Source organism: Rhincodon typus, chromosome 5, assembly GCF_021869965.1.
Source record: "Rhincodon typus isolate 14 chromosome 5, sRhiTyp1.1, whole genome shotgun sequence".
Taxonomy (NCBI): domain Eukaryota; kingdom Metazoa; phylum Chordata; class Chondrichthyes; order Orectolobiformes; family Rhincodontidae; genus Rhincodon; species Rhincodon typus.
Window position 1 is genome coordinate 5,747,600 of NC_063336.1, and position 14,080 is coordinate 5,761,679.

Below are 14,080 nucleotides of genomic sequence, written 5' to 3' on the forward strand. Positions count from 1 at the left end.
TATGGGCCTGGAGTCACATGTAGGCCAGACCAGAGAACGACAGCAGATTTCCTTCCCTAAAAGGACATTAGTAAACCTGATGGGTTTCTTTTTTTTTAAAAACAATTGACAGTAAGTTTTATGGTTGTCATTAGAATCTTCATTCCAAACTTTCGTTATTGAACTCAATTTGCACCATCTGCCATGGTGGAATTCAAACTCAGGACCTTAGAACAGCACCAGGGTCTCTGGATTAAATGTCTAATGATATTACCACAAGGCTATCATCTTCCCCCTTGCAGAGTCTAAACCTTTTGAATTTAATCATGGCCAGAATATGTTTTGTTTGTGACAGACTAGTTATTGTTTGTTGACTAAACCAATTCTTGCTGACTTGTCACTAATACTAAACGAAATACGCACAGTCTAATACACATAATTGGCAAAATCATCACTTTTTAAATTCGAACTTTGTTAGGACCAGAGCAGTTGGCCTAAGATAGGAATCAGCGAACTTTGTCATAACAAAAGAAAGAAATTGAGGATTTCAGGAACAAATAACCTTAGAGGGGGACAAAGTCTGATATTGTGTCATACTCACTAGGGTAGAACGCTGGAAGTCCAGCCCAATCTACTCCCAGAGTCGCCACAGAAGTTAAAAAGATTTTAACATCAAATACACAAAATTCCTCAAATTTACAGAACCAGGTTGATAGAAAGCACAAACCAGGTTTCTCCACTGAACGAAAAAGCCTATTTATTACAAGTAATTAGAGTCTAGCTACAGGTAAACAGTTATAAACTTTATCATATAAATACTGCAAATTAAAACTCCAATCCCCTACATACACAAACAGACACAGAAAAGTAGGTCAGGGATAGAGGAAAAGTAGGAGGCAGTTCAGTGGTTTCTATTGACAGGATACAAAGATGATCTTTATGCTGGTCAAAATGCAACATGGTTTGCTTTTCTTCAGATGCTTCCACTGATTTGTAAGCAACACAAAGCCGCTTGGAAAGAGTCTCTGACTCTTCAGTTAAAAATCACAACTCACTACAAATACTGAAGAAAGAAACTGGTTTTCTTCATGTTTACAATGTAGCAATCCTTAAAAAGCTCTGATGTTAAAATGGTTTTTCCCATTTCCATCAACAATTATAAAGAAAATAAAGAAGACACTGTCTTTACAATCGTTACAAAGATGACGAAAGGCAGCCTTCGTGATGGTACAGGAAAGATATTAGGTATGGTGGGGGTGGTGAAGTTGGAAGAGTCAGTCGAGTGATCAAGGAACTGTAGTTTCAGATTTCACAATATTTAATTGGAGGAAAGTTTTCATTCAGTACTAAAAGTCAAATAAGTGAACAAAATTTAGCAAAAGTAGAGGGGTCAATGAAAAGGTCGTGGTAAGGGATAGTTGGATGTCATTGGCATAGACATTAAAATTAATGGTGGGCTTTTAGATGATGGCACAGAGTCATTGAGTAGCAGCACGCAGGTGGGAAAGTAGGAGGGAACCAAGAATAGATCCACGGGGAATACCAGAGATAAATGTAACGGAAGCTGGAAGTGAAGCCATTACAAGCGATTCTCTATCTAATGATTAAATAGACAAGAATGGAACCCAGTCAGAGCAGTCCCAAAGCATTGGCGGGTGGGGTGTTCAACCGTGTCTTAAGGATACAGAAGGGACAAAAAGGGAACATTTGCCACAGTCACATTGGGCATGATTCGGGATTGCTGTGGCAGTTCTGTAAAAAAGTGAAGCATAAATTTGGGAGATAACATGTTCAAGACTTGAGGGGTGAAAGGGAGGCTGAAGTTAGGGTCGTATTTTGCAATGATGGAGAGATCAAGGGCGGATTGTTAACATAAGGTACAGCAGCTTTTCTACTAGCTGCTCTTCATCAAGATCTGGAGGAACTGAAAGAAAACCAGTAAGGATATGTGTACACAGATCTGAGAGTTAGCTGCTTTGCAAGGATCAAGCAGGTTCAAGATTGGGTGGCAGCCTTCCAAGTCAGGGTTTCCAAGTTGCATTATTGAACAATTCTGAAAGGGAATAAGATCGTACTCTAGAAAGAGAAATCAAACGCGATGCTAGCTCATTTGTGGTCCAAGAAGCTAAGCTGGAAGACTGCTGTCAGATCTCAGATAAGTTAATTTTATGAGGAAGCATGAAGAAGACAGTGATAGGAAAGAAGTCAGAGATAGGTTATTTAAGAAAGAAATGAGGTTTGTTAGAGAAGACAATGAAATAGCAAAACAGACAGCTAAATAGGTGGTCTATCCTGGTGCAAAGAACAATTTGATTTCTTTGCATTTGTTGTTTGGGAGTGAGGGGATTGGAAGTAGTCCTTGGAGATAACTGGCAATTTGGATCATCTTTAGTCTCTTGGATGTAATGGGCTGTTTTTGATAGTACAGATCAAGGCCCAGTTGACTTTGATGAAAACAAATCAAATTCAGTGATGCATCTATACAGAGTATCAGTAAACTTTTCCACTGTACCAGTCTCCCCTACATTCCTGGTGACCATCAAGTCTGTTTAACTTAACCAATCTAGTCCACTCTCAATAAATTTCGCATTGGGGTTACAAGCGCAAATGGACTGCAGCAGCTCAACACCCACTTCTCCAGGACAATTAGGGAGTGGTGATCATTGCTTGCTTTGCCAGCAAGCCTATATGCCAAGAACAAACTTAAAAATCTTCAGCATTTCCATACCCATATTATAATACATGATAGATAATGTTGTCTTCCCACAGCCATCTCTTTCTGATCATGATATTTCTACAGGCTCCATACAGTAGTTATCATCCCTTAGGTTCGTCCTTCATTTCCTAGACTAATTTGCTGGTTAAAAAGTAACTGAATGCGGAAGTCTTCTCAGCTGTTAAGTATCAAGACACATTAAACATGTTGGACTAATTTGATGCATGATATTTCCTTCTGAAAATGGGCTCCAGATGTATTTCCTTTAAGCCTTGCAGCTATCTCAGTTAATGACGGTGCTTACAGATTACAGCACATGCAAATGTGGTTACAGACCAAAGGATACAGTTCCTGGGATAATATATTTCAAGTCTTATTGCTAAATCATGACAAAATACTGTATTTATGGACTATAGATGACCCTCCTGCTGTGGCACTAAAATACCCTCAAGGCACTTCTTTCACCTTTCTTCCTTTGGTAACCTTCACCCATCTAATCTGAAAAAATCTACAGAAGGAAACCAAGGCCAAAAGTGTACATTTATATTTAAATGAAACAGTTGAAAGATTTGGTACATTTCAAATGACCAAAGGACCCACAAGTTATAGTTAACTTTCAAATCTATACTTGACTATATGAATGAGTGAATATACATTCACTAAGAGTCATTTACATGATATCAATTATCTCAAACAATTTATGCAACCTCGTTAAGAGAATCATTATCTTAAGGCATTTCGTTTTGAGATGTTGAAATGGAAAGTTTACAGATATTATGATCCTGCTGACAGTCCACAAGGTTATTTAAAAAGGTAAAGTTCCCACAGTCCCAGAGAACCGTAGGGCTGCGCTCTCAGAGAGACATGCAACTGGCGGCAAGTTTAACCTGAGGGTCACCACATCTCAGGCAAAGAACCAGGCTGAGAAGGCAGGACTTCGTGGCAATTTCAGCTGGGTGCAGGAATTGAACCTGTGCCATTGGTATCACTCTGTATCAGAAACCAGCCATACAACAAACTGAGCTAACCAACCGCTAATTAAGTTAGTTATGAAGCTATTTACTGCAGAGATTGGAGTCAACATTTTAAGTAAATGCAGACCTTCCTCGATTACTTTAAAAAGATTGAGGCATTGGAGCTCTTTTTGTGCTGAAGCAAAAAAACATTAAATTTTCTGATATCACAATTTTCAGGACATAATGATAGTCAATTTGCTCATAATCTTTTCTGATATTTGTTTAATGGTCAATTGCCCATGAGAAGAGACAAGACAAGACATTTATTGTCACCGGTATTTATGAAAACACAGTGAGATGTGTGCAAGTTGCCACAATTTGGTACTATTTTAATTACAGAAATTATAAAAAGAAATAATTGAGACAAGGTTAGGACAAAAAGTTAATCTTCTGGGGTTTCAGGAGTGCCTACTGGACACCAACCAAGCAAGGATTTCCAGACCAGACGTGCCACACTGCCACAGCCAAAGCCACTGCATTGCTAGCATAGCAAGGAGGGACATACTGGACACACCAAGTCACAGGCGCTCAAGCCGTCGCCACTTCAATTGCTGCCTGAAGCTGCCATAGCAACGACGAACAAACCAGAACCACCATGCTACCACTACAACCACTGCTGAAACCGCGACAAAGAGGAACAGACCAGACCCATTGACGACGTAGCCTTCGATAAAGCCGCGGTCACTACGGCCATGAGGAGCAAACATCCAGATCCATCACATTGCCGCCACAGCAAGCCCTTGTAACTGCAACCACAGGAAAGAAGAAAAGGTGAATTTTGATACAAAAGAGAAATGAAGAGAAAAAAAGCAAAACAAAACACAGCAGCCAAATGAGCAGGAGTGGGAGCATACAGGCACAGAGCCCAAATACTTCCTACTCTATCACTGCCGCCATCTTGAAACAAAGGAGGTTCAGGTGGAGGCCGCTTAAAACTGCACTGGTTAAAATATTCCACAAGCCACAAAAATGACAACCCATTGTATGACAAATTGGACACGGTGTCCTCGGCTGCAATTTCCTCGGTCTGAATCATGTAAATTTCATGCAGTGTGCTTGTTTCACTCAAGAGCAGCAAGACCTATTCACTGGTTTATTTCTCAGGGTACTGCTCCAACAGTTAATCTGCCTGGTTAAAATATAATGAAACTTTAGCAGTTAACTGCTAATCAACTTCAACTGGTACATTTTCCAAGGCAATTCCCTTACCAGTCAGAACCCACTTGCTAAATCAGCATTCTCCTCTTATCCATTATAAATGTTGGTTTTCTCCTTGAATTGGTATTTGTGTGAATTGTCTTGATGAATGCAAGAGAGGTGGTTGGATACCGTTAGTCCTGTAAAAGGTGATTTTTTTTAAAAAGTAAGTCAGTCAATTGGATAGTGACCTAAATGTGAGACAGGTGGGTCAGAGTGAGGGAGACTTTGCTAGAATAAATGCAAGGCAGACAGGAATAAGAGGCTGGTATCCACCACCAAGTCACCCTTTATTTACACATGAACTTTGACTTTAGTACTGCCTCAGTCAGAGTCAGTTACCAGAGCAGACAAACAAGAGGCTAGAAGAACACGGCAAGCCAGGCAGCATCTGAAGGAAGAAGCAGTACACATTTCAGAGGTGTTAGCCTCTCTGACACGCTCCTTTTTGTGTCAGCCAGGGTTCCCTGATTGGACTAGATTAGCAGCCCCAATCACAGAACTCATTCGATGATGTCCAGCTGGCTGACCTCATTCCAATCACAACATCTCTGTCCCACTCAGACATAGGCATGTCCTCTTTCTTGGAGAACCTTTGGGGAGTTTTAGCACCGGGTCAAGTTCCTCTGACTTGGTGTCCAACACGGATGGCATATAACACACGGAAGCTCGCCTCTTTTGCTGAGGCATTCCTGGAGTAATTTCACTTTCTTCTTCCGGTGACAAAGGTATCAAGTCGGCTACATCTGTCACGTCCACCTCGGATTCTGAGAACGCAACCACGCGCAACAGAAAGGGTGAACCCACAGAGGTTCTGGCAGCCTTTCTGACAGTTCCAAGGGACAGGGCACATTTTGATCCCACACTAGTTGTAAATTTGCAGCTTTCATGTAGTTCACGCTTGTTCAGGACCACGCACCTAGCTGAACTTTATACAATCACTCATCCTGACCTTGCATCAACATGCCTCTAACCAACATGGGGACATTTGTGATTCTTACACCAAACTTCGTTCCCTGTATCAAACTATTTCGCTAGCTTGGTGGAGTCTTGTGATCAGCACTGGCATTCCTGATGCAGTTTCACCCTCATCCAACAGGTCCGGGAAGATCAGATTTGACCTAATGCGGAGTCTTCTACACATCAGGAGCTCTGCTGGTGCCATCCCTATAGTTGCAAGTAGGGTGGTCCTATAATCAAACAAGAACCGTTACAGCTTGGTATCAAACAAGGCTGTAGACAGCTTCTTCAAGACAACCTTCAAAGTTTGGACTGCTCTTTCTGCCAAGGCCATTGCATGATGGCTGGTATGAAGCTGTCCTTGTATGTCGAATCCCATTCAACTTCAAGATGTAACCAAATTTCTTGCAGATAAAAAGTAGCCCATTATCCATGATCAACACTACCAGGACTCTGTGTTGAAAGAAAACGCATGCAGTTTGTCTATCGTTGTCTTGTGTTTAATGAATGGATCGTATGCACATCCAACCTCTGAACGGTCTTCTACAATGACTAAAAATATTGAACCCATAAAAAGACCTGCATTGTCAATATGTAGCCGAGTCGAAAGTTTACCAGTAATTCCTGTGGCCGTGGGAAAGGTGCTGGCAGTAATTTTTGTCCTTGTTGGCACTCTGGGCACTGCTCTACCAATGCAGTTATGTCTGCATCCAAGCCTGGCGACCAGACATAACTCCACCAGGGTTATCCAGGGATTTGCAAAATGAAGATGTTGGTGGGAAGTTCAACCAGTATTTTGTGGCAACCTTTGCTTGGGACAATCACTCCTTCTCCCTATAAAAATATGCCAGCCTCTACCCTGAGCTGGTCTCTGTGGGTCCAAAGAGATTTCAATTCTAGTTGTGACAGCCATTTCATTCCCCCTTTAATACAAATTGTTTCAGTTTGGAAAATATCAGATCTTTCTGGATTCATAGTCTGATATTGTCAGCCTTGACTGCGAGCCTGTCCGGAAAATTTAACATCATTACAAACTCTTCTGTTGGGGGTACCATCGGTGGTGCTTCCGCTAACAGGAGGCAGCTCAACACATCCATGCTCGCTACTCAGCCTCCCAAACAGTGCTCTAACTTGAAATTATAAGCGTTTAGTATTACAGCCCACTGCTGAATGTAGCCTGAAGCTATAGGCAGCACTGACTTGTTCTCTTTAATCAGGCCAAGTAGGGGTCCGTGGTCACACGAATTTTCATCCATAAAGAAGGTATTGGTGGAACTTCCTGACTCCAAATATGACCACCAATCCTTCTCTCTCCATCACGGCATATCTATGCTCTGCATTACCAAAGTCCTGGCTGCATAAATTATTGGGCATTACTCTTCATTGGGCCACCTATGAGCTAATACCACCCAAATGCCGTACAAGGAGTCATCACACGTCAAAACCACATCTCACTTGGGATCACAAGGTGCCAACACCTTAAAGGATGATAGCTGTTTCTTGACTTCACTGAAAGCTTGGGCTTGTCTATGAGACCATTTCTAAGGCTGACCCTTTCTCGGGCATTGATGCCAAAGTGCCAGGAACAAAGCCAGGTTATCTATGAACTTCCCATAATAATTTACCAGCCCAAAAAATGATCCAAACTCCCGGATAGATGTGGGAGCTGAGTACCTTTGATCACCCTCACTTTATTTTCCCGAAGAGCGTAACTCGGTCTTGTCAACTCTGTAGCCCAAGCAGGTCACTTGGGGGCCTGGAACATGCCTTTAACCCTTCTTAGGTATACACCTGTTTGGGAAAAATCACCTTAGGTTGATATCCAAGTTCTAAAAGTATTCCTTATTAATTTACCCTGTCATCAGGATGACATCTAGGTAAATGACAACCTGCAGCAGACCTTGCAAAATGTTGTCCCATAGTCCACTGAATAACTGAACAGGTTTACAGTACCCCAAAAGGCAGTCTCGTTTATTGTTACCAGCTCTTATGGGTATTAATTATAGCATACTTCTGGGAATCCTCATTTAAACACATTTGTAAACAAGTGTGGCTCATGGCTAGCTTTGTGAATCGACCTCCATTAGATCTGGATGACCATTTAACCTGACGTTTATCTTGACTGGTTCTGATTGACGTTACTAGGCAATTTAACTGTTCCAAACCAGGGGTAGGTGGACTTTCCAGGGCATGAACTCTCCTGGATACCAGACTATGAGTTACTTTACTCAATTTAGGTCTAATAGGACTCTTGTGCTGTCTCAAGTCCGATACTGGCAGCATCTACAATTGCTTCCTAGCCCAGATCCAAAAGAACAAATTAACCATTTGGCCGAGGCTTGGCTTTGCTTTGGGGTTTTGCCATGGACCAACCAAGAGTCGCTTTGATCAGGATATGTCCGGAGTGAGGCTATGCAATTGCCTTCACTCAACTGGTGTTCCACAAGCTCAGTCAGAATGGTGAGGGTGTCCACATCCATCAGAATATCCTGCAACTCATATGCTCCACTTGCTGGGTTTTCCCAATGACAAAGCCAATTGTAGTGCCTGTCTGAAGAACTGTTGGGCTTCAGCGAATAGGACTTTTTGTATGGTTACATCATTAATTCCACATACCAGACAAACAAAGTCTCTCAGCATCTTGTTCAGGATTAAACCAAAGTCACAGGCTTCTGCCAGGCAACTTAACCTAGAGAAAAATCCTTGGTTCTTGAATTGCCAAGTTAAAAACAATAGTGTCTTAGAATTAGAGGTGGCTTGGGGTCGTAATATTCCTTAACTATGTCCATCAATTCTTGAATGTTTTAGTATCTGATGCCTCAGAAAAAGTTAGGTTCCTAATAACAGAAAAAACTGCAGGTTCACAGGCTGCCATGACAATTACACATTGCTTTGCATCTGTCACAATGTTATTTGTCTGAAAAAAAAAAATGGATTCTTTCCACATGCTGGACCCAGTTCTCTACAGCAAGGTCAAACAATTCAAGCTTCCCAAACAAAGGCATGGTGTAAAAATACTTACCCCCGACTCAAAGAAGACTGTTGCCAGTGAGTTTCTTCAGCATCAGGCTTTCCTCTCGTTGTACCTGATATAACTCCAGAGGCTGTTATCTGTTACCATGTCACCTTCCATTTACACATCAACAGTCCTTGATTTTAGTACTGCCTCAGAGTCAGCTACTAGAGTATTAGCCTCTCTGACACTCCTTTTAAATGTCAGCCAAGGCTCCCTGATTGGATCAGATTAACAGCCCCAATCAGGGAGCTCATTCTATCAAGATCCAGCTGGCTGATCTTGTGACAGACACACAGACACACGAAATTTGGGTCAAAGTGGGAATTCAAAGTGTAAATCTTTTGCAAATTTAATCATTGCATAAAAGGTCAGAATTGGACCCAGAACCAAGTGAATTTTAGGAAGTTAAAATAGAAGAGTTAAACAGGCAGCTGCAGAATAGCAGCAGTTTCGAACCTGAAATTCCTTGACTGAATTAGGTTTTCATTACAAAAGCATGAGGTTAAGAAAAACAAGTGACTCACAGCTCTCTATTTAAGGGATTGTTTGAAGCACACATTCAACATAAGCCACAGAGACAGGGAGACAGCCAGAGTAAGGCAGAAATTGAGTAAGTTCTGGAATTTAAAGGTTGTTTGGGGGTAGGGGGGTAATGCTGACCCTCTAAGTGGTGACACAGCTTACAAGAAATGTTGCTCATCAGCAAAAGTCATGATGATAGCTAGGTCCTCCTGCATATGGTCACAGGGCTGCTTCAATACCAGAAGTGTAGCAAATAGTGCTAAACATTGTGAAGTCATCAGCAAGCATTGCCACTTCTGATCTTATGGCGAAAGTGGTCATTGATTAATCAGCTAAAGATAGTTAGGTATAGGCCACTACCCTGAGGAATTCCTGCAACATCCTGGGATTGACATGACTGTCTTCCGACAATCACAACCATCTTTGTGCATAAAAGCATGACTCCAAATGGTGGAGAGCTCCACCACTGCCACCGATTTCCAGTGATTCCTTAAAGCCACAGTCAAACACTTGACATGATATCAAATTGAGTCAGTTTTTGGTTTCAAGGTCAGTTCTTTGGTACAGCCTTGGTACAAACATGGAATGAGGCCAGAGGCAAGTAGCTCTGGCAGAACCCAAACTCAGAATAAGTAGGTTACTACAAGGTAAGGACTGCTTGAAGGCAATTGATACCTTTTGACAATTTGCTTATGGTCAAGAGGAGCTTTAATGGGAATAGAGATTCCAAATTGAATTTTTTTTGCTTTCTGGTAATAGGACATACCTGGGCAAATTTCCATATTGTCAAATTATAAGCAGATGTGTTGAAATTGTACTGCAACAACTTTGCTAAGTATATGAATAGATCCAGAGTACATCTTAAGTATTTCTGGGTTGTCATCAAGACTCATTGCCTTTTTAGCATCTAGCTCCTTCAACAGTTTCTTGATCATACGGAGTGAACCAAACTGGCTGAAGGTTTGCATGTGTGATGTTAAGGAATTCGAGAGAAAGCCAAGATGCTTCAGTTTAGTCTTTTGCACCAACGTACCGGACTCCTCCATCATTAAGGGTGAGGATATTTGTTGAGCCTTCTCCTATTAGTTGTTTAATTGTACACCATCATTTACATCTGGATATGGCATGACTACAGGTTGCTAGAGAAAATGGTCGTACACAAGTTCTGCTGCAAAGGGGTCATACTAAAGACTTTGATGGGCGTGCACATAAAATGTTAGATGCACTTACATTCCTGTCAGCAAGGCTGCAGCCATTGTGAAGTATCATGGAGGAGTCTGGCATGAATTTTGACTTTGTATCCAGCTTACAGCCCATTCTTTCAGACATAAGTATGTGGCCAAATTGAGTGGAATTCCTGCAGACCTACCATAACACATATCTGATCATAGAATCACAGATCTGTTACAACACAGTGACAATTCAGTCATTGATGCCCAAGCCGAGCCAATACCTCAGCCCCTATTGCCGCAGAAGCCAACCAATGTACAAGTTCAGGAATCTCTGACCAAAAAGTCATGCAAATTTACCTTGCATCACATGCTCAGATTTCTGCTGTTCTGATAGCTGCAGGCACCATTGCTCAAACGGGGCATACATGTTTTCAGACCAGTCCAACATTCTGCATATTAGCTGATTATTTTAATTGCTGAAGCACTACTATAGTGGAGTAACACTAGCTTAGTGGAACACAAACTTGCTGTCCCTGCTCAGTCTCCTGCATGTCAATTTCTTACAAGTCTTATTTGTCATCCACATTTGCTGACCTATGATCGGCTCTTGGTCAAATAACTCAATCTTAAAATCCTCTTCCTGGGGATCGTCAGTCATTTTCTCCTAATAAAAATAAAAAGATGAAAGTAACATTTCTGTACTGTTGGGCCTTTCTAGTCACCAGCCTCTTTTTCATCCTCTCCAAGCTTCAGCTACTGGTACTAACTCTCACCATCAACAAAACCTTAAATACAGTTTGAGCAGATTTGCAAATCAGGTTGTGGATGTTGTGGTTGGTTGGCTCGTCGAGCTCGTTCATTGTTCCGCAGACATTTCATTACCCTGCTGGGTAACATCATCAGTGCAGTCTCTGGTGAAGCGCTCGTGTTTTCCCACCTGTCATTTAAACTCTGATATCCGTTGAGCTGGATTACCTCACTTCCGGTTTTCCTTTGCAATGGAGTGTATATGGGGTCTAGCTTTGTGTGTTTATTGATGGCTTTCCTAGTGGAGAACCAGGCCTCTAGGAATTCCCGTGCTTGTCTCTGCTTCGAATTGGTGGTTTTCCTTATCCATGTGGACAGAGTTGAGTGAGTATTGGTGGTGTCTTTTTGTTGCCAGTTGATGTTCATGTACCCTGGTGGTTAATTTCCTTCCTGTTTGTCCAATGCAATGTCTGTCGCAGTCTTTGCAGGGAATCTTAATATGACATTATGAGGAACTCCTAGGCTGTTGGGTGAGCAGTTGTCATGGGGTTGATGTGGGTTTGTGTGCTACTCTTATGCCCAGTGGTCGTAGTAGTCTTGTGGTCAGTTCAGATGTGTTCCTGATGTAAGGTAGTGTGATGAGCGTGTAGTATCTTATTGACGTAGTTCTGTGCTGCTGCAGTGTGTTGTCGCCCACTTAAATAACGTTCTCTAGCAACTTCATTTGTATGTGTTAGGGTGGATGCTGTTGAAATTCAGTACTTGGTCAGTGTGTGTGGCTTTCCTGTGTACCTTCGTTAGGAATTCCCCATTGGTCCTGCATTCCACTATGACGTCCAGGAATGGGAGTGGTTTGTTCTTCTCCTCTTCTCTCGCAAATCTGATCCCAGTGAGGGTGTTGTTTATTAGTTCGTGTGTCTCCTCTAGTTTGGTCCGTTTAATAATGACGAAAGTGTCGTCCATAGCGTATCCATAGTTTTGGTTAGATTAGCAGAAGGGCCATGCTTTCAAGTCTCTGCATCACCGCTTCAGCTATTAGTCCGGAGACAGGTGATCCCATGAGTGTCCCATTGATCTGTTCATATATTTGGCCGTTAAAGGTGAAGTGGGTGGTGAGGTCCAGTAGCTTCTACACACCCTGATACGCTCATCACGCTTCATTACATCAAGAACACATCTGAACTGACCACAAGACTCCCATGACCACTGGGCATAGTAGCACACAAACCCACAACAACCCAACAGCAACTGCTCACCCGAACCAAAGACCCACTGCCCACTACGGACAGGACCAATGTCATATTAAGATTCCCTGCAAGGACTGCAACAAACATTACATTGGACAAACAGGAAGGAAATTAACCATAAGGGTACATGAACATCAACTGGCAACAAAAAGACACAAGCAATACGCACTCAACTCCATCCACATGGATAAGGAAAACCACCAATTCGATTGGGACAACACCAGGATCCTGGGACAGGCAAAGCACAGACAAGCATGGGAATTCCTAGAGGCCTGGTTCTCCACTAGGAAAGCCATCAATAAATACATAGAGCTTGACCCCATATACTTTATTCATTCATGGGGTGAGGGGAGTCACTGGCTAGACCAGCATTTATTGCCATTCCTAATTGTCCAGAGGACAGTTAAGAGTCAACCACATTGTTATGGGTCTGGAGTCACATGTACGCCAGACCAGGTAAGGATGGCAGTTTCCTTCCCTAAAGGACATTAGTGATCCAGGTGGGTTTTTCCAAGAATCGACAATGGATTCACGGTCATCATTAGACTCTTAATTCTTGATATTTATTGAATTCAAGTTCCACCATCTGCTGTGGCAGAGTTCGAACGCAGGTCTCCAGAACATTATCTGGATCTCTGGATTAACAGTCCAGTGATAATACCACTAGGCCATCGCCTCCTCATTGCGAAGGAAAACTGGAAGTGAGGTAATCCAGCTCAACAGACACCAGAGTTTAAATGACAGGTGGGAAAACGCCATAGCGCTTCTTTGGAGGCTGCGCTGATGATGTTACCCAGCAGGGTAATGAAATGTCTGTGGAACAACGAACCAGCTCGGCAAGCCAACCAACCACAAAACTGTGTTTTTAAACAGCTAAGGTGGCAAAGAACAGACTGCATAACTCAACACTTTATAGCTGACAAAGTTGACACCTGTTGTCAACTTGAGGCAGCAAAAGAATTAATGCGAGAAAAATCTACATTATCTTATCTTCCAACTGTTACAGCAAGTACCTGTGCCAGCATTAACAGGAGTGACCACAACGTTGTCCTTTTGGAAATGAAGGCTCATCTTCACACAGAGGAAACCTTCATGTGTGACACCACTGTACTAAATAGGATAGATTCTGAATCAATATATTTAAAATCAAGCATGAATGAGATACTATGGGCAATCAGAATTAGCATTATTATATTATACACAACCTGCAACCTCTTGGCCCAACATTTCTATTGCTCTCCCATTACTATCCACAATGGAAGGAGTCCTACAGAAGATGTGTACCTGGACATGAGCTGTCAACCTAGTAAAGCTATTGTCCAGGGCTACTTCATGCACACTGAACACAGGAAGCAGCAGCTAAATAATCACAAACAAAAAAAAATCAGATCAAAGCTCTGAGATAACAAGGTATAGAGCTGGATGAACACAGCAGGCCAAGCAGCATCAGAGGAGCAGGAAGGCTGACGTTTCGGGCCTAGACCCTTCTTCAGAAACCTTTCTGAAGA

The 14,080-nt window shown here is 42.2% G+C and overlaps 1 protein-coding gene across 2 annotated transcripts in view; it reads right to left on the reverse strand.

Annotated features, from left to right (window-relative positions):
- LOC109914051 (inactive tyrosine-protein kinase 7-like) overlaps positions 1–14,080 on the reverse strand; it is a 208,010-nt gene that overhangs the window by 147,140 nt on the left and 46,790 nt on the right. The window lies entirely within an intron of this gene.